Below are 20,238 nucleotides of genomic sequence, written 5' to 3' on the forward strand. Positions count from 1 at the left end.
TCCCTGTTTTTTTGTTTTATCTATATCTATATGTGGCTGTTTTATCTATATCTATATACGTTGACATTCTAGGAATCAGCAAACTAAAATGGACTGGAATGGGTGACTTTAACTCAGATGACCATTATATCTACTACTGTGGGCAGGAATCCCTTAGAAGAAATGCAGTAGCCATCATGGTCAAAAAAAAGAGTAGGAAATGCAGTACTTGGATGCAATCTCAAAAACAACAGAATGATCTCTGTTCATTTCCAAGGCAAAGCATTCAATATCACAGTAATCCAAGCCTATGTCCCAACCAGTAATGCTGAAGAAGCTGAAGTTGAACGGTTCTATGAAGACCTCCAAGACCTTTTAGAACTAACACCCAAAAAAGGTGTCCTTTTCATTATAGGGGACTGGAATGTGAAAGTAGGAAGTCAAGAAACACCTGGAGTAACAGGCAAATTTGGCATTGGAGTATGGAATGAAGCAGGGCAGAGGCTAATAAAGTTTTGCTGAGAGAATGCACTGGTCATAGCAAACACCCTCTTCCACAAACACAACAGAAGACTCTACACATGGACATTAACAGATGGTCAATACTGAAATCAGATTGATTATATTCTTTGCAGCCAAAGATGGAGAAGCTCTATACAGTCAGCAAAAACAAGACTGGGAGGTGACTATGGCTCAGATCATGAACTCCTTATTGCCAAATTCAGACTTAAATTGAAGAAAGTGGGGAAAACCACTAGATCATTCAGGTATGACCTAAGTCAAATCCCTTATGATTATACAGTGGAAGTGAGAAATAGATTTAAGGGACTAGATCTGATAGACAGAGTGCCTGATGAACTATGGACAGAGGTTCATGACATTGTACAGGAGACAGGGATCAAGACCATCCCCATGGAAAAGAAATGCAAAAAAGCATTGGCTGTCTGAGGAGGCCTTACAAATAGCTGTGAAAAGAAGAGAAATGAAAAGCAAAGGAGAAACATCTGAATGCAGAGTTCCAAAGAATAGCAAGGAGAGATAAGAAAGCCTTCCTCAACGATCAATGAAAAGAAATAGAGGATAACAATAGAATGGGAAAGACTAGAGATTTCTTCAAGAAAATTAGAGATACCAAGGGAACATTTCATGCAAAGATGGGCTCGATAACGAAAGAAATGGTATGGACCTAACAGAAGCAGAAGATATTAAGAAGAGGTGGCAAGAATACACAGAAGAACTATACAAAAAATATCTTCATGACCCAGATAATCACGATGGTGTGATCACTGACCTAGAGCCAGACATCCTGGAATGTGAAGTCAAGTGGGCCTTAGAGAGCATCACTACGAACAAAGCTAGTGGAGGTGATAGAATTCCAGTGGAGCTATTTCAAATCCTGAAAGATGATGCTGTGAAAGTGCTGCACTCAATATGCCAGCACATTTGGAAAACTCAAAAGTGGCCACAGGACTGGAAAAGGTCCGTTTTCCTTCCAATCCCAAAGAAAGGCAATGCCAAAGAATGCTCAAACTACCGCACAATTGCACTCATCTCACACGCTAGTAAAGTAATGCTCAAAATTGCCCAAGCCAGGCTTAAGCAATACGTGAACCATGAACTTCCAGATGTTCAAGCTGGTTTTAGAAAAGGCAGAGGAACCAGAGATCAAATTGCCAACATCTGCTGGATCATCAAAAAAGAGAGTTCCAGAAAAACATCTATTTCTGCTTTATTGACTATGCCAAAGCCTTTGACTGTGTGGATCACAATAAACTATGGAAAATTCTGAAAGAGATGGGAATACCAGGCCACCTGACCTGCCTTTTGAGAAACCTATATGCAGGTCAGGAAGCAACAGTTAGAACTGGACGTGAAACAACGGACTGGTTCCAAATAGGACAAGGAGTACGTCAAGGCTGTATATTGTCACCCTGTTTATTTAACTTCTATGCAGAGTACATCATGAGAAACGCTGGGCTGGAAGAAACACAAGCTGGAATCAAGATTGCCGGGAGAAATATCAATAACCTCAGATATGCAGATGACACCACCCTTATGGCAGAAAGTGAAGAAGAACTAAAGAGCCTCTTGATGAAAGTGAAAGAGGAGAGTGAAGCAGTTGGCTTAAAGCTCAACATTCAGAAAACGAAGATCATGGCATCCAGTCCCATCACTTCATGGGAAATAGATGGGGAAACAGTGGAAACAGTATCAGACTTTTTTTTGTGGCTCCAAAATCACTGCATTTGGTCATTGCAGCCATGAAATTAAGACACTTACTCCTTGGAAGGAAAGTTATGACCAACGTAGATAGCATATTCAAAACCAGAGACATTACTTTGCCAACAAAGGTTCGTCTAGTCAAGGCTATGGTTTTTCCAGTGGTCATGTATGGATATGAGAGTTGGACTGTGAAGAAAGCTGAGCACCGAAGAATTGATGCCTTTGAACTGTGGTGTTGGAGAAGACTTGAGAGTCCCTTGGACTGCAAGGAGATCCAACCAGTACATCCTTAAGGAGATCAGTCCTGGGTTTTCATTGGAAAGACTGATGCTAAAGCTGAAACTCCAGTACTTTGGCCACGTCATGCAAAGAGTTGACTCATTGGAAAAGACCCTGATTCTGAGAGGGACTGGGGACGGGAGGAGAAGGGACCGACAGAGGATGAGATTGTTGGATGGCATCACCGACTCGATGGACATGAGTTTGAGTGAACTCCGGGAGTTGGTGATGGACAGGGAGGCCTGGCGTGCTGCGATTCATGGAGTCTCAAATAGTTGGACACAACTGAGCAACTGAACTGAACTGAACTGATAAGTGGCTGCTGAGTCGCTTCAATTGTGTCTGAGTCTTTGTGACCCTATAAACCATAGCACTCCATGGTTTTCTGTCCACTCGATTCTCCAGGCAAGAATACTGGAATGGGTTGCCATGTATCTATATGGCAACCCCAGGTGGTACAGTGGTAAAAAATTTGCCTACCAATGCAGGAGATTCAGAAGATGTTGATTGGAACCCTGGTTCAGGAAGATACCCTGGAGTAGTAAATGGCAACCCACTCCAGTGTTCTTGCCTGGAAAATCCTGTGGATAGAGGAGCCAGACAGGTGACAGTCAGTGGGGTCATAAAGAGTCAGAGATGTTCCTTTCTTCTCATCAAATTAAATCTTACTTTATTTATCTGTCTTTATCTTTTGGGTCTTCATGTATTTATTTATTATGTCTATTTTTTACTCAAGTAATTAGTCATATTTATAATGACTGTCAAAAAGTCCTTGCTTGTCCTTACATGCGGTCATCTCAAATTTCATTTTAGTGACTTGTTATTAGTTTATAATGGGTCATATTTTTCAGCTTCTTTTCATATATAAAGTATTTTATGCTTGACATTGTGAATTATACTTTGTAGGATGTCTGGATTGTGGTGTTTTCCCTCAAGAATTATTTTTTTTGTTAATCTTCTTGATCAAATCAGATTTGGTTTTCTTCTTTGCTTCAGCATTCCTATTTGTTTCCTTTTTTTTTTTTTTTCCTCCTAATTCTGTGCTTTGTCTTCAGTCAAGGACTTTGTACTAACTTCGAGTTGGTATGGATTTTTGGAATCTCAAGTGAGAGGTGAACTTCCTAGCCAGTCTAATTGTCATTGGAAAGTTAAGAATTCTATTATCTTTCCATATGTCATGACCTCTGGATTCTTTGTTCTGATCTCAGCTTCCTAGCAGCTGCTCTCTCTTAGATCTCATAGGAGCCTTGCCCTATATATGTATAACCCAGCCCTCAGACAAATAAACTCAGGGAATATTTGCATAGTTCTGTGTCTCCCTCCTGTGTACCTCTCTACTCTTTAGTAATTTGTTCCACAAATTTTAACCACTTCAGCAGATTTTGCCTTCATAGCTCAGCAAGCCTGTCATTTCTTTAGGCGTACAGAACATACCCCCAGGCAGAAAGATTGGTTGAACTTAGGGTTCATAGGAGTTATTATTTTATTATGGATCACAGCTCTGTGATACATATTGTCCAATGCTTGAAAACAGGTTCACATATTTTGTTCATTTTTATATAGTTTGCTTTAGGAGTATGGGTCTCATACCAATTACTCTCCCATGACTAGAAACCAAAGTCTGACCTTACACATCTTGGCATTCAGTTGTCTTCTCAATTAGTTTTAATTCCTCATCATTATTGGCAAATGTACATTCTCCACAATTAATAGCAGTGCTTTGCTTCCAGTTGCTCAGACAAAATCTTGGAGTCATTTTAACCCATCTATTTCTCTCATTTCTCTGCATCTAATTTGTCAGCAAATTCTAGTTTTACCTTCAAAATATATCCGTAGTATTTCCACTTTTACGGCCTTGATTATATCAAGGCTGTATATTGTCACCCTGCTTATTTAACTTATATGGAGAGTGTATCATAAATGCTGGGCTGGATGAAGCACAAGCTGGAATCAAGATTGCTGGGAGAAATATCAATAACCTCAATACACAGATGATACCACTGTTATGGCAGAATATGAAGAGTAACTAAAGAGCCTCTTAATGAAAGTGAAAGAGGAGAGGGGAAAAGCTGGCTTAACACTTAGCATTCACAAAACTAAGATCATGGCAAATAGGTGGAGAAACAGTAACAGACTTTATTTTCTTGGAGTCCAAAGTCACTGCAGCCATGAAATTAAAAGACACTTGATCCTTGGAAGAAAAGCTATGACCAACTTAGACAGCCTATTTAAAAAAAAGAGAGAGAGAGAGACATTGCTCTGCCAACAAGGGTGCATCTAGTCAAAGCTATGTTTTTTTCCAGTAGTCATGTACAGACGTGAGAGTTGAACTATAAAGAAAGCTGAGTGCTGAAGAATTGATGCTTTTGAACTATAGTGTTGAAGAAGACTCTTGAGAGTCCCTTGGACTGCAAAGAGATCAAACCAATTAATCCTAAAGGAAATCACTTCTGAATATTCATTGGAAGGACTGATGCTGAAGCTGAAACTCCAATGCTTTGGCAACCTGATGCAAAGAACTGACTTATTGGAAAAGACCCTGATGCTGGGAAAGATTGAAGGCAGGAGGAGAAGAGGATGATAGAGGATGAAATGGTTGGAAGGCATCACAGACTCGATGTACATGAGTTTGAGCAGGCTCCAGGAGTTGGTTGATGGACAGGGAAGCCTGGTGTGCTGCAGTCCATGGGGTCGCAAAGAGTCGGACATGACTGACTGACTGAACTGAACTGCAATAGCTTTCTAACTGGGTTCTTCCTTCTGTCTTTGATCCTGTTACGGTTGCCATTATCCTGTACAGCATTTTTGCTCTTATTAGAAAAATATATCACCTATCATGAAAACTTTTACCAGTTTTTCATCTTAGGAAAAAGCTCCAAGTTCTTTCAGTAGCCTGAGAAGATACAGAATCCGACACATGGGATACAGATGAATCTTCATCTCCTATCACTCTTCCCTTTGTTTACTCTCTTTGTAACACTGACTTCTTTATTGTACTTACAGTGGATAAGTTTATTTCTACCTCAGAACTTCTGCACAAAATGTTCCCTTTGACTAGAATTATGTTCTCCAAATATGCACATTGGTCTCTACTTCAATAGCACTTTTTAATGTGAAGGTATATCTGATCTACTCATTTAATGTGAAGCTATATCTAGTCAACTCATTTAAAAAAGACTCTTGAGTGTCCCTTGGACTAAGTGTTTTCTCTAATCAAATCCCAAATCCATAAACACCACCTGGGAATCACTGTCCCTTTATCACAGTCTATTAAAAAAATAATAAATAGACAAGTAAATAGTATGATAAATAACATCTTGTTACTTTTGATATTTTTTTTTTTCTATCTGGTATAAGATCTTTAATTTTTCTTTCAAAGAACCACCTTTCCAAATGGGCATTGCAAGTTCTGGAGCCCAGCTCAGTGTTACAGACTGCATAATACTATCCTTTAGTCAGTATATTGCTAGATCTATTTGTAAAGTCATCATTCTCTTACGTCTCTTGATTCTCAACATATGCAGTTTATTTTAACAACCAGAAGCTCTATAATCTTAAATTTCATTGCTTTTTATAGAAGTACTTATTTTCTTACCATTATGAAGTGACTCCTGTCTCATACATGTGGGCTAAAGTAAGTTCCCTCTTCTGGCATCTTGTCCTTATAAGATAAGCCTTATCTAAAATATATACCAAAAGTATCTCAATATTAATAATATAGTCATGCAGAAGCATTAAATTAAGAATTTATTGTTTTCAAATATTAACTAATTTCCCATTATTAAACATTGTAAACATTATAATATTTAATGTAATAGGCCTTATACATTTCTGTTTTTCTGTGTCTACTGTGCTTTAATTCCTCAAGGACACATTTAGTTCTAATTTGCTGTGTCTGGCACATAGTGTGTTTGGCTTGCTAAATATTATTGAGATACCCACAGAAAATGACAAGATCTGGGTTGAGTTGTTAAGAAAATATTTGATGATAGGTCAAGGAATTTAAGGGTCTATTTGCCTATGTCATGGCCTAGATAAAAGTGATTCTAGAAAAATACATTAGTGTTTTATGGGGAATAAAATAAAACATAAAAGTTTGTCTTGGTTTAATGTGTTTAAATAATAGATAAATATTAAAAAGTACAGCATTTTAAAGGGACATTGGAAAATAGATTACCTTAATACAAACTGTTGTCAACAATATATGAGAGAGATGAAACATCTAGTCATTTAATATTTTAAAGATATGATAATGGAAAGAAATAGAAGCCAGAAATTAATGTATATACCTATGATGGGTGTACTATGAAAGTGCAGAAGAAACCTCCATGGATAGAACTTATGGAACTTATGGAAAGCAAATGAGAAAGGGATTTTGATTTTATGAAAATATGTAAAAACTAGCTAAGAGATTATTGTATACGGGGCATGTAGTTTTTCCTCTGGCAAGCCCACCAATAGCATAAATAAACTGGAGTAAGACACTCAGCATTTCCTATGTCTTCTACTTGTTAGTTTCACTGAACTTAGCCGCATTGACAGGTGTCTAGAGGGTAAATAGCACAACACATCCCCTTGATGTCTGCCCTCTTAATATCAAGTACCTGATTTAGGATTTTTATGGCACCCAACTCCAGTACTTTGCCTGGAAAATCCCATGGATGGAGGAGCCTGGTAGGCTGCAGTCCATGGGGTCGCGAAGATTCGGACATGACTGAGCGACTTCACTTTCACTTTTCACTTTTCACTTTCATGCATTGGAGAAGGAAATGACAACCCACTCCAGTGTTCTTGCCTGGAGAATCCCAGGGACGGGGGAGCCTGGTGGCTGCTGTCTATGGGGTCACACACAGTCGGACACGACTGAAGTGACTTAACAGCAGCAGCAGCAGGGTTCTGCTACATCAGCTAATCATCCTTGAACTTTACTCTTGACAACATAAGTTGACATAAAACTAGTAAGGTATAGAGAAAGGCCATGAATCTGCATCTATGGTATAAATAGCAGTTCGCAAAGTGTGGTCCTCAGACCACTGGGAATCCCTGAGACTCAGGGCATTTATAAAGTCAAAATGCATTACTTGCTCATTTCATTGTGTTGACATTTGTATGACAGTACAAAGCAATTTTGGGCTGAACATTTGGCATCTTAGTACAAATTGAGTCAGGGGCAAAATTTGTACTGATAGTATTGATATTCTTCACTGCCATACCTTTGCAGTAAATGAAATGTCAGTTTCATTTAAGAACATCTTGATAAAACAGTAAAAACAACATTGGTTTTGTTAAATCTTGGTCTTTAGGCACATGCCCTTTTTAAAAAAATAATGTAATGAAGTGTGAAGTAGTCCAGTATCTTTTATATATTCAAAAGCACATTTGTTTCCACTATGCAAAGCCATTATGCCGTTCTTATATTGGTGAGCTGAACTAGCCACATTTGTTACAGAACATCATTTTTTCTTGTAACAGTTACTGACACACAAAGTATGATTAACTAGTCATTTGAACTTATTAAAAAAATGAACATATGGTTTTAAAAAAAACCATTGAGGAAACTTGATGTCAATAATGAAATTCACTTTCAAGCAAAACTTTGTATTTTGGAAAAGGTATATCTACCACTATTAGGTTGACAGCTTCCTGATATTTGAATAATTTTTCTGATGAAATTAATGAAGACATTAACAAGTATGATTTTTTTGATATCATAAGTGAAATGCATCAGCATTTCAAAGATTTGTATAACTCAGTGTACCAATAATTTTCCAAGTAATCAATGCTTAATGTCATTAAATTATGCATACTTAAAACGTGAATTCAAAGTGCAATCTAGATAGATTCCACTGTAATTGCATGAAATGTTCCTCACTTCCTTTTGGCTCTCATCAACAGGGTTCTCAAGTCCATAACAATCTTTTCAAGTCAATTTAGGTTCTCTTGTATGCTTCCAAAATCTCATCTACACAATACCCTCCTACCAACACCTAACCAAACAACTGGGCATCTAATCTGGCCCAATAGACATATCAAATTTAACCACTGCACTTTCATACTCTTTTGAAATTGGTCCTGCACATTACAGCAGACATTGTGAATGTTTTAGTGATGATAAATGTGTTTTAGATCCCGGCCAGCCATACGATGTTGCTGTCAAATAATTACTTAGAGATCCAACATTATTTACAATCCACAACAATACTTTTCTCAAAGTATAACCAGAGTGCTAGGATATTAGGATTCATTTGCCCTTCTAGTCACATAAACGGTCACAACACCTTCTCACATGGCACTAGGTCTGTCATACTAACTTGGAGTTACTAGCTTTTTGTCTCGATTTATTAATGGAATTTTATTTCAAGAATCTCTTTGACTCCACTTGTTTTTGATCAGAGAACCCCTTTATATATCACAGAAAATATGATTGACATCGAATTAGTTCCTTCAGGTAGGAAGCTCATTTCTTCTCCAGTCATTTCCATAGACAGTGTTTTTTTGTCTTTTCTATGGACTACTTTTTCGATTTCCATAGACTATTTTTTCTGACTGGAGAAGTTACCCTTTTCTTTGTTCCCCATCTTTTACTTAGTTAACTCCTTACGTGTCTCTCAACAGTTACTTTGTCATAGCAGCCTTTCCTGACTACTCAGTTTAAGGCAGACTCCACATTCTTATACCCACCATTTTATCCTCTCCTATTATCATGCACTTCTTTCTTAATCACGCTATTAAGGAGTTTCTTAAATTTTGTGTTGTTTTGTTGTATTTTTTTGCTTTTTAGATAATGATCTATTTAGCATCTGTATTCTGGGTCCAGTACAATGTTTCAATTCACATAAGAAAGGTATTCCATTGGACCCCTGCTGTAACAGTTCCATTCTAGTCTTCCTATTTATATTTGTGTATAAGTAAATATTCTATAAGTGCACTATTTCATATCTAAATGTTGTTAGATGTCATTTATATGAGAAAGACTGAGACAGAGACACATAAATAGAGAGTAAAAATAATAAAATAGAAATTTAGAATTCAAACAGAGAAATATTCAACAGTGAGTAGAAGCAGCCAAAAAGATTTTCTTGCCTTGAAAATATCAGTATCCATATTCAGAAGCTTAGTTCTGATTAGTTAATTTCATAATTATGTTACCTAAATGAGGCATTTTTATTTATTTTAATTTGATGCTTAGAGGCTTTTCCACATACTCTCTTTGAATTCTCCTCAAATGTTAAAAGCAAACTCTGGGACTAAATTATAGTATCAGGTTTGCTACTTTATATAATTCCATGATGTTCTGGTAATAATAAAGGAATTTATCTCCCATTCAGCTTACCAGTCTCTCCATAGATTGCTTTTTTAGCATTAGTTACCTTTACATAAACTTGATGTGATAGTGATTAGGGTTGGGTGTGGATGGTTGAGGCAGAATGAAGGGGAAAAAAGTCACAATAATCCCTCCTCCTGTTGGAACTCTAAACTTATTTTTCTGACAAATTGACTTCTTTGCCAAATTAAATTAAAAAAAAAAAGATAAACAGGGAAACATATTGCTATAGATATATATATTGAAATTTTATTGGATTTTTTGTGTTGGTGAAGGGAATTTCAGATAAGTGAGAAAGGAATGTTTTATAAATATAAATTTATGTTAATTTAGTTACCTACACATAATAGTTTTTACTTATGTCAAATAACCCTTAGAAAACTTTACTAACTAAACCCAGATTACATTATTGGGGTTTTTATTTTTCACCATAAAATGTTTGGCCTTCGAGTACAGAATGAAGCAGGGCAAAGGTTAACAGAGTTTTGCCAAGACAATGCACTAGTCATAGCAAACACCTTCTTCCAATCACACAAGAGAAGACTCTAGACATGGACATCACCAGATGCTCAACACTGAAATCAGATTGATTATATTCTTTGCAACCAAAGATGGAGAAGCTCTATACAGTCAGCAAAAGCAAAACAGGGAGCTGACTGTGGCTCAGACCATGATCACCTTATTGCCAAATTCAGACTTAAATTTAAAGAAACTAGGGAAAACCACTAGGCCATTCAGGTATGACCTAAATCAAATCCCTTACGATTATACAGTGGATGTGACAAATAGATTCAAGGGATTATATCTGATAGAATACCTGAAGAACTATGGACGGAGGTTTGTGACATTGTACAGGAGGCAATGAACAAGACCATCCCCAAGAAAAAGAAGTGCAGAAAGGCAAAATGGATATCTGAGGAAGCCTTACAAATAGCTGAGAAGAGAAGCTAATGGCAAAGGAGAAAAGGAAAGATATACCCAGTTGAATGCAGAGTTCCAAAGAATAGTAAGGAGAGATAAAAAAAAAAAAAAAAAAGCCTTCTTCAGTGATCAATGCAAAGAAATAGAGGAAAACAATAGGCAAGGAAAAACTAGAGATCTCTTCAAGAAAATTAGAGATACCAAGGGAATATTACATACAAAGATGGGAACAATAAAGAACAGGAATTGTATGGACCTAACAGAGGCAGAAGATATTAAGAAGACATAGCAAGAATACAAAGAAGAACTATACAAAAAAGGTCTTCATGACCCAGATACTCACGATGGTGTGATCACTCACCTAGAGCCAGACATCCTGGAATGCAAAGTCAAATGGGCCTTAGGAAGCATCACTATAAAGAAAGCTAGTGGAGGTGATATAATTCCAGTTGAGCTATTTCAAATCCTGAAAGATGATGCTAAGAAAGTGTTGCACTCAATAAGCCAGCAAATTTGGAAAACTCAGCAGTGACCACAGGACTGGAAACTCAGTTTTCAATCCAATCCCTAAGAAAGGCTCAAATTACCGCATAATTTCACTGATCTCACACACTAGTAAATGAATGCTCAAAATTCTCTAAGCCAGGCTTCAACAATACGTGAACCGTGAACTTTCAGATGCTTAAGTTGGTTTCAGAAAAGGCAGCGGAACCAGAGATCAAATTTCCAACATCGGTTGGATCATCGAAAAAGCAAGAGAGTTCCAGAAAAACATCTATTTCTGCTTTATTGACTATGCCAAAGCCTTTGACTGTGTGGATTACAACAAACTGTGGAAAATTCTTCAAGAGATGGGAATACCAGACCACCTGACCTGCCTCTTGAGAAATCTGTATGCAGGTCAAGAAGCAATAGTTAGAACTGGACATGGAACAGCAGACTGGTTCCAAATAGGGAAAGGAATACATCAAGGCTGTATATTGTCACCCTGCTTATTTAACTTATATGCAGAGTCCATCATGAGAAATGCTGAGCTGGAAGAAATACAAGCTGGAATCAAGATTGCCGGAAGAAATATCAATAACCTCAGATATGCAGATGAAACCACCCTTATGGCAGAAATTGAAGAAGAACTAAAGAGCCTCTTGATGAAAGTGAAAGAGGAGAGTGAAAATGTTGGCTTAAAGCTCAACATTCAGAAAACTAAGATCATGGCAACCAGTCCCATCACTTCATGGCAAATAGATGGGGAAACAGTGTCAGACTTTATTTTGAGGGGCTCCAAAATCACTGCAGATGGTGATTGCAGTCATGAAATTAAAAGACACTTACTCCTTGGAAGGAAAGTTATGGCTAACCTAGACAGACAGCATATTAAAAAACAGAGACATTACTTTGCTAACAAAGGTATGTCTAGTCAAAGCTATGCTTTTTCCAGTGGTCATGTATGGATGTGAGAGTTGGACTATAAAGAGGGCTGAACACAGAAGAATGGATGTTTTTGATGTTGGAGAAGACGCTTGAGAGTCCCTTGGACTGCTAGGAGATCCAAGAAGTCCATCCTAAAGGAAATTAGCCCTGAATATTCATTGGAGGGACTGATGCTGAAGCTGAAACTCCTTAACTTTGGCCACTTGATGAAAAGAACTAACTCGGAAAAGATCCTGATGCTGGGAAAGATTGAAGGGAGGAGGAGAAGGGGACAGCAGAGGATGAGATTGTTGGATGGCATCACTGACTCAATGGAGATCAGTTGGATATACTCCTGGAGTTGGTGATGGACAGGGAGGCCTCGTGTGCTGTAGTCCATGGGGTCGCAAAGAATAGAGCATGACTGAGCGACTGACATTATTAGGTCTTTTATTTGTCATCATAAAACGTTACCTGCTTCAAATGTAACACTCATTCTAAAGCAGCACTGCTCTTCACAAAGCTGTGTGCTTTATTTTTCCCCTGATCTAGAAAATTCTCTCTCTGGGAACTTCCAAATATTTGGCAAACCTACTAAATTTTGCATTCTGTATACCTGCTATACACTTGTAAAACTTTTTCCTGTATGCTGATCATTTAGAGGTGACTCAATATCTGATCTAGATCTTGCATTAAGGATTACATCCATTAAAATTATATATTAGTTTCTTGGTCAAAGATGTATCATTTTTGGAAATTGCTGTAATCTGTAAGACCAATGTCAAAAAGAAATTGCATATATGAACTGTATTCTAGTTGATTAAAGTTATTTTTCATGAGGACAATGATTAACAATTTTGAAAGCAATAAATATGTATATATGAAAGCCATATATGCATATAAAATTAAACAAATGAATAAATGCATAGTGAACAATAGGAACCAAGCTTATTATTGTTGAACTGAGAGGTTACAGATAAGCATGGAGGAAAGATTAAGCTATTCTACGTGTTTTGAGATTCAGTTCAGTTCAGTTCAGTTGCTCAGTTGTGTCCGACTCTTTGCGACCCCATGAATTGCAGCACGCCAGGCCTCCCTGTCCATCACCAACTCCCAGAGTTCACTGAGACTCACGTCCATCGAGTCGGTGATGCCATCCAGCCATCTCATCCTCTGTCATCCCCTTCTCCTCCTGCCCCCAATCCCTCCCAGCATCAGAGTCTTTTCCAATGAGTCAGCTCTTCGCAAGAGGTGGCCAAAGTACTGGAGTTGATAATTTAGTATGAACTCATGTTTAACCTAATATAGATACAGGTGGAAGCTGTATCTAAATATTTATGGACATGTAGATATGAATATGTTTGTATACCCACATATATTTCTTTGCTCTGCCAGCTGAGAGTCCCTAGAAATAAGAACACTCCAGTAGCAGTAAGTACACCTAGCTCTCAGATCTTGGTTTCTAATATCGTTCTTTAATATAAGAAAGCAAGACTTCTTGAAGAAATAGTTGATTCTAGGACTGGGGAAGGAAATAAATAAGATGGGACTGAAGCTTTTTTTAGTACCAAGGGAAAAGAGCCAAGAAATACTCAATTAAAATATAATAGTGTTATATAAAAGAAACATGAGATTCAACTAAGAAAACTCCCAAAAGATAATGCTTGAAAAATCTGAATGACAATATAAAAAACACAATATTATTTTATAATCCAAGGAATAAAATAAGTAACCATAAGGACATTCTGATATAAATAAGTGGTTGATTTAATAATGAAGAATAAGCAAATCTGTGCAGAAGAACTCCGAGTTATTATCCCTGTATAGGTACTCCATCCTCAAGGAAAGGAAGAATAACTCTGTATTCCTAAGTCTGTGCCTCTTATAGTTGCTTCCTTCCAAAAATACAATACAAAGAGAAGGGTAATAACGAACAAAAGAGCCCCCAAACACTTTATAGTATGAAAACTGTCCTGCAGAACCTCATCTAAGTGTTCAGGATTGACAGCAACAGTGATAAAATATGTTGACAATATGCATCCTTGATGTGAAGTGATAAGAATGGCTTTTTATCTCTGTCTCCCTCCAAAATAACCCTGCATACCTGAGTACTAAGTTGCTTCAATCATGTATGACTCTTTGCAATACTATAGAACTGTAACCTGCAAGGCCCCTTTGTCCATGAGATTCTCCAGGCAAGAATACTGGAGTGGGTTGCCATGCCCTCCTCCAGGGGATCTTCCCAACCCAGGGACTGAACCTGGGTCTCTTAGGTCTCCTGCACTGGTAGAGGCGTCCTTACCACTAGCGCCACCTGGGACGGCCACCCCCATCCCTCAAAATAAAATTCTATAAGCCTTGCCTAATCATGAGAAAAACATCAGACAAATTCCAATAGAGGACCATAGCATAGAATGCTTAACCAACACACCTCAAAACTGTCAAAGTCACTAAATCTGAGAAATTCTGAAAATCTGTTATAGCTAAGAGGAGACATGATAACTATGTGTAATGCTTTCTGGAATGAAAAGAAAATAGGTAAAAACTATGAAAAACTGAAGAAACCATGTACTTTAATTTACAGTAAGCTAGCAATATCGGTTCCGTGGTTTATTAACTGTGACACATACTAAAGTATGATGTTTGTAACAGGATAAGCTGTGTGCTGGCTTATGGAAATTCTCTGCACCATCTTTTCCACAGATTTTCTGTAAATCAAAAGCTGTACTAAAATTAGTAGTTTATTTTAAAAGCTGCATTAAAATAAAAATAAAAGTCCAATATCCTTTCATAGAACTATTTCAATGGCAAATCAGTTTTGATTTACATAGCTCCTACCTACAGCAACTTTTCAAAGTGGTGTTCATGTAGCATTAAGAATGATTTATTCTGTAACTCCTAACAAACAATGTACTCTTTAACTAAGCTTACAATAGCCTTCCAAAAAGAAAATACATGAGGGAAAATTTTGATATTAAAATTTTTATTATACAATTCAGATCCCAGTGTTAGAAATCTAATGTTTCATTAATGTTTTAATCATTTATGAAGCCACAATATCACTTATTAATAATACAATGTTTAGATACAATGTTTAAGACAAATACACTTTTGTTCCACAAGAAATGGAGGTTATGCTTTTATTGTGAAATATATCATCAGTTCAGTTCAGTTCAGTGGCTCAGTCGTGTCCGACTCTTTGCGACCCCATGAATCGCAGAACGCCAGGCCTCCCTGTCCATCACCAACTCCTGGAGCTCACTCAGACTCACGTCCATCGAGTTGGTGATGCCATCCAGCCATCTCATCCTCTGTCGTCCCCTTCTCCTCCTGCCCCCAATTTCTCCCAGCATCAGAATCTTTTCCAATGAGTCAACTCTTTGCATGAGGTGGCCAAAGTACTGGAATTTCAGCTTTAGCATCATTCCTTCCAAAGAAATCCCAGGGCTGATCTCCTTCAGAATAGACTGGTTGGATTTCCTTGCAGTCCAAGGTACTCTCAAGAGTCCTCTCCAGCACCATAGTTCAAAAGCATCAATTCTTCGGCACTCAGCTTTTTTCACAGTCCAACTCTCACATCCATACATGACCACTGGAAAAACCATAGCCTTGACTAGACGGACCTTTGTTGGCAAAGTAATGTCTCTGCTTTTGAATATGCTATCTAGGTTGGTCATAACTTTCCTTCCAAGGAGTAAGCATCTTTTAATTTCATGGCTGCAGTCACCATCTGCAGTGATTTATATACCATTTATATATAGTATAAACAATAATAATCATAAAATGTGCCTGCATCCTTAGTCTCAAGATTTAAAAAGTAGAAAACTTTTAGCTCCTTCGCAAAAACTTTTAGCTTCTTCTTTAGCTTTTTCTATGATTAAATTTCTACTATCTTAACTTTTGTGTTAATCATTGCCTTTGACTTTCTTTTAATTTCCATCTATCATCACATATACCTCAAACCACATAGTTCAGTTTTGTAAAACTAAGTACCTAGCATGTACCTCCCTATTCAAAGAAAGTTTGATATTGTCTGTATTGGTTGGAGGCTTCTGTGCTAAGTCACTTCACTTGTGTCTGACTCTTTGTGACCCCATAGACTGCAGTCTGCCAGGCTCTTCTGTCAGTGGGATTCTCCAGGCAAGAAAAATGCATTGGAAAGCAGGTTCTTTACCACCAGTGCCACCTGTGAGGCTTCCAGGAATAATAAATTGTATAGTCTTTGTTATTCTAGCTAGTTCCGTGTTTCCTAAATGGTTATAGGAGTCCTTTCTGCATTTCAGTGGCAAAAGCATGAGTTATTTGAGAGAGTGCTCATCACAGTTGACCTATGTGTCAGGACTGCAGAGTGGATTATGGGCTAGATGACCAGTAGGAGTCTGGTCCATGGGAATTAGCTAGCTTCTGTTTTCTGCCCTCTAACTTCCTCCTGAGTCATCCTCAACTCTCAGGAGAAACCAAACCAGCAGACAATTAATCAACCCATGATAAAGACAAATCAAGCACGGAAAAGAACCACTATGCAAAGTTTCCTAGAAAAGAGTATTTTATAGCCTCAGGGATAAAGGTCTAGACTAGGAGCCAGGAGAGAAGTCACCTGGTGCCATGACTGTGGAAGAGGTATGGAGACTTAGACATTTCTCAAACAGTTTTCAGCCAGTCTTTATTTTAACCCCATCCACTCCATTCGTATTTCTAGAGGCACACAGTATGTGAATTCCTCATCATTTTGTGGATATTTACTCTGTAGAAATGTCTTCTTGTGCTGCGTGTGGATTTAATCTTCTTCAGAGATCAGATCAGATCAATCGCTCAGTTGTTTCCGACTCTTTGCAACCCCATGAATCGCAGCACGCCAGGCCTCCCTGTCCATGACCAACACCCAGAATTCACTGAGACTCACGTCCATCGAGTCAGTGATGCCATCCAGCCATCTCATCCTCTGTCGTCCCCTTCTCCTCCTGCCCCCAATCCCTCCCAGCATCAGAGTCTTTTCCAATGAGTCAACTCTTCTCATGAGGTGGCCCAAGTCCTGGAGTTTCAGCTTTAGCATCATTCCTTCCAAAGAAATCCCAGGGTTGATCTCCTTCAGAATGGACTGGTTGGATCTCCTTGCAGTCCAAGGGACTCTTAAGAGTCTTCTCCAACACCACAGTTCAAAAGCATCAATTCTTCAGCACTCAGCCTTCTTCACAGTCCAACTCTCACATCCACACATGACCACAGGAAAAACCATAGCCTTGACTAGACGAACCTTTGTTGGCAAAGTAATGTCTCTGCTTTTAATATGCTATTAGGTTGGTCATAACTTTCCTTTTACTTTCCTTCCAAGTAAGTAATTAACCTTCTTAGCTGTAGCTAATCAGTCCCTATTCAACTATCTGTTTTGAAGAATGAAAAATATTTGCTATTTTTTCTTTTCTCCCCTGCCTAATAATACACACGCACACATGCACAATTTTAACTCAATCATTTGATAGTAGTGTTTATGGGATTTCAGATCAAAACTAAACTAAAGATTTAGTTTTATTTCAATCCGTCATCTTAAACCAGAACTTCAGAATTGAAATTTCTCAAATGATAAAAGCACAACTGACATAATATTTTGATTCATTGGTGATGAGTTGTATGCTACAGTTGACCAGATAGTAGTATTAAAACTACTTGAATAAGTGATGCCCATTTGCTCATATCTTTCATTTTCTCCTAAGTAAGTCTTAAATGTGAACCAAATCTCACCAATAGATGCATAGCTATTTAAACTTATAAAGATTAGTAAGTAGATCCTTAGGAATCAGTTTTTCAATAGCCTCTCATTCCCAATCACCAAGTCACAATATTCATTATATTTGAGAAGTCAAATTTTATTCTGATCTCAACCTAAGATTTTGAAAAAGTAGAAAGGCACTTTTATTTTTCCAAATTAACTATATCAGCACTGACTGGTATTCACAACAAACCATTAATAAATTAACAAGGAATTGGAATTTGCCAAGTTTATGTCATCAACACTGTAGTTATATTACTTAAAATCTAATAGAAAATTTGGAGAAAGTTATTACTACCCACTAGATAACATCTTCTTTGTGGAAATGTATTATCTGACTTCTGTCACTTGGTTAAAGGACCACCTTATCCTGAATTCCCACATGTTGTGCCATTTATTTTTCTTCTACAAACAGAAGAGAAAGGTAAGTGAGCACATAATTTTGACACTGTGGTAAGCACAGTGGCAGAGGTATGCACTGAATGCTATCTGTAAGGAGGAAAAGGGCCAGATTGGAGTCACTGGTGTCAGGGAAGAGGCAAGGAAAGATTGAGTCTTAAGGCATTAGTAGAAGGTAGGCAGGTAAGAAGAAAAGAAAGTACATTCCAGAGAGAAGAAATTAAACAATAGCAAAAGAACCTTACTCACATGTCTGGGCTACTTTGAACTGATGAAATATATAGTAGGGAGTGGAAAGAGATTATGCTAGAGAAATCTGTAGGGGACAGATTAAGAAGACTTTATGCTCCATACTGTGGAGGGCAGTCTTCTCACAAAGACAGAGTGAGTTATTAAAACGTTTTAAGCACTGAGGTGCAATAGTTAAAGTTGCAAACTATATGCATCACCCTGGAGTCAGAGTAAAGGATGGCTTTGTGCATCTTTTCAATGTACAACTTTGAGCCATTTTTATCTCTTCATAAATGAACATGTAACTTTCCATTGACAGTTACTTCTTAGGATGAAACACATTTTCTTTTCAAAGTATCACTTTGGGCTTAATTCAGTGAACATTCGAACTGCAACCCATAATGTACATGTATTCTGAGACCAGACATTATGAATGTCTGAAATCTTGCTATTAATTACAAAACTGATTAGTGAAATTATTGAAAGATGATGGCCAAGAGGTTAATATCCGAAGTAGGAGGTTGGGGAGAGAGAGAGAACTAACAATTCTGGAAGATAGAAGTCTTAATATAGTTTAACTCTATCAGTAATAGCAAAACAATGCATTTCTCTCTTGTTTTTAATATTTTAAACAAATTTCCATTATCATTTATGTAGCTTTATAACAAACTGTCACCCAAATAAGTAGTGAGATATATTACATGACATTTTGTAGGTTGACTGTGCTCAGCTAGGTTCTTCTGTTCCACATTATGTTGGTTGAGATTACACGTGCCTCCTTCACTTGGGAACTCAGCTGAGGCTGAACAGGATGGGTGGCTTCACCCATTGGTGAGCTTTCACCCTCGATGGTAGCGAAGAGAATGGTTAGAGACTTCCATGTGGAAGCTTTTCTCTCCACAGGGTTGGGACTGGGACTCACTCACTCAGTAATATACCTTGAAATTCTCTATGTGAAGTCTAGTTCCCAAGAGGATGAAAACAGAAGTTTCCTTAGCCTAGAAACTCTGTAGTGTCACTTCCACAGAATCCACTGTTATAAGAAAATTAAACAGAAATCTCATATTCAACGGATGGAGAAATAAAATTTTATCTTTTGATGGCAAGAGCCGCCTATGTATATAGAGATTGAAGGCAGCCATATATGGAAATAATCTGTCATATTGCCCCTTTAAAATTATGAGAAAATGAGAAAAATATTTTTGATAGATATCAATGCAATCAACATACATAACTAAAGAATCTCAAGTTTCACAGGAAAATGCCTTTATCATTTCATACAAGTTTTGTTACCAAATGTTACCTGTTAGATTTTCTAAGACAGTTTGGTTTACATATGATCTACAACATAGAGTGCCATACATTTCTGAATTTATTTTTTGGTAAGAACAATATATTTTTCACCTATTAGCTTCATGTTTAATCAACATAGGTTGTGGAAAAAAATAGTTCATTAAATAAACATTTCTCATTTACATGACTAAAATATCAAATATGTACATTTCTAGCATTCAGATGTACTCTTTTTTCTGAAATCAAAATGTCACCCATAAGAGACAAAGAAAGAAACACTAAAAGAGGTTAATAGCAATTATAAATTTACAACTTACTACACACTGTTCAAACTAATACAGATACAGCACCATTTACAGTTAGAAACTGTGGCCAAAGGAATTATTCTGCTCTATATGGAACTGGGTTTATT

Source organism: Bubalus bubalis, chromosome 6, assembly GCF_019923935.1.
Source record: "Bubalus bubalis isolate 160015118507 breed Murrah chromosome 6, NDDB_SH_1, whole genome shotgun sequence".
Taxonomy (NCBI): Eukaryota; Metazoa; Chordata; class Mammalia; order Artiodactyla; family Bovidae; genus Bubalus; species Bubalus bubalis.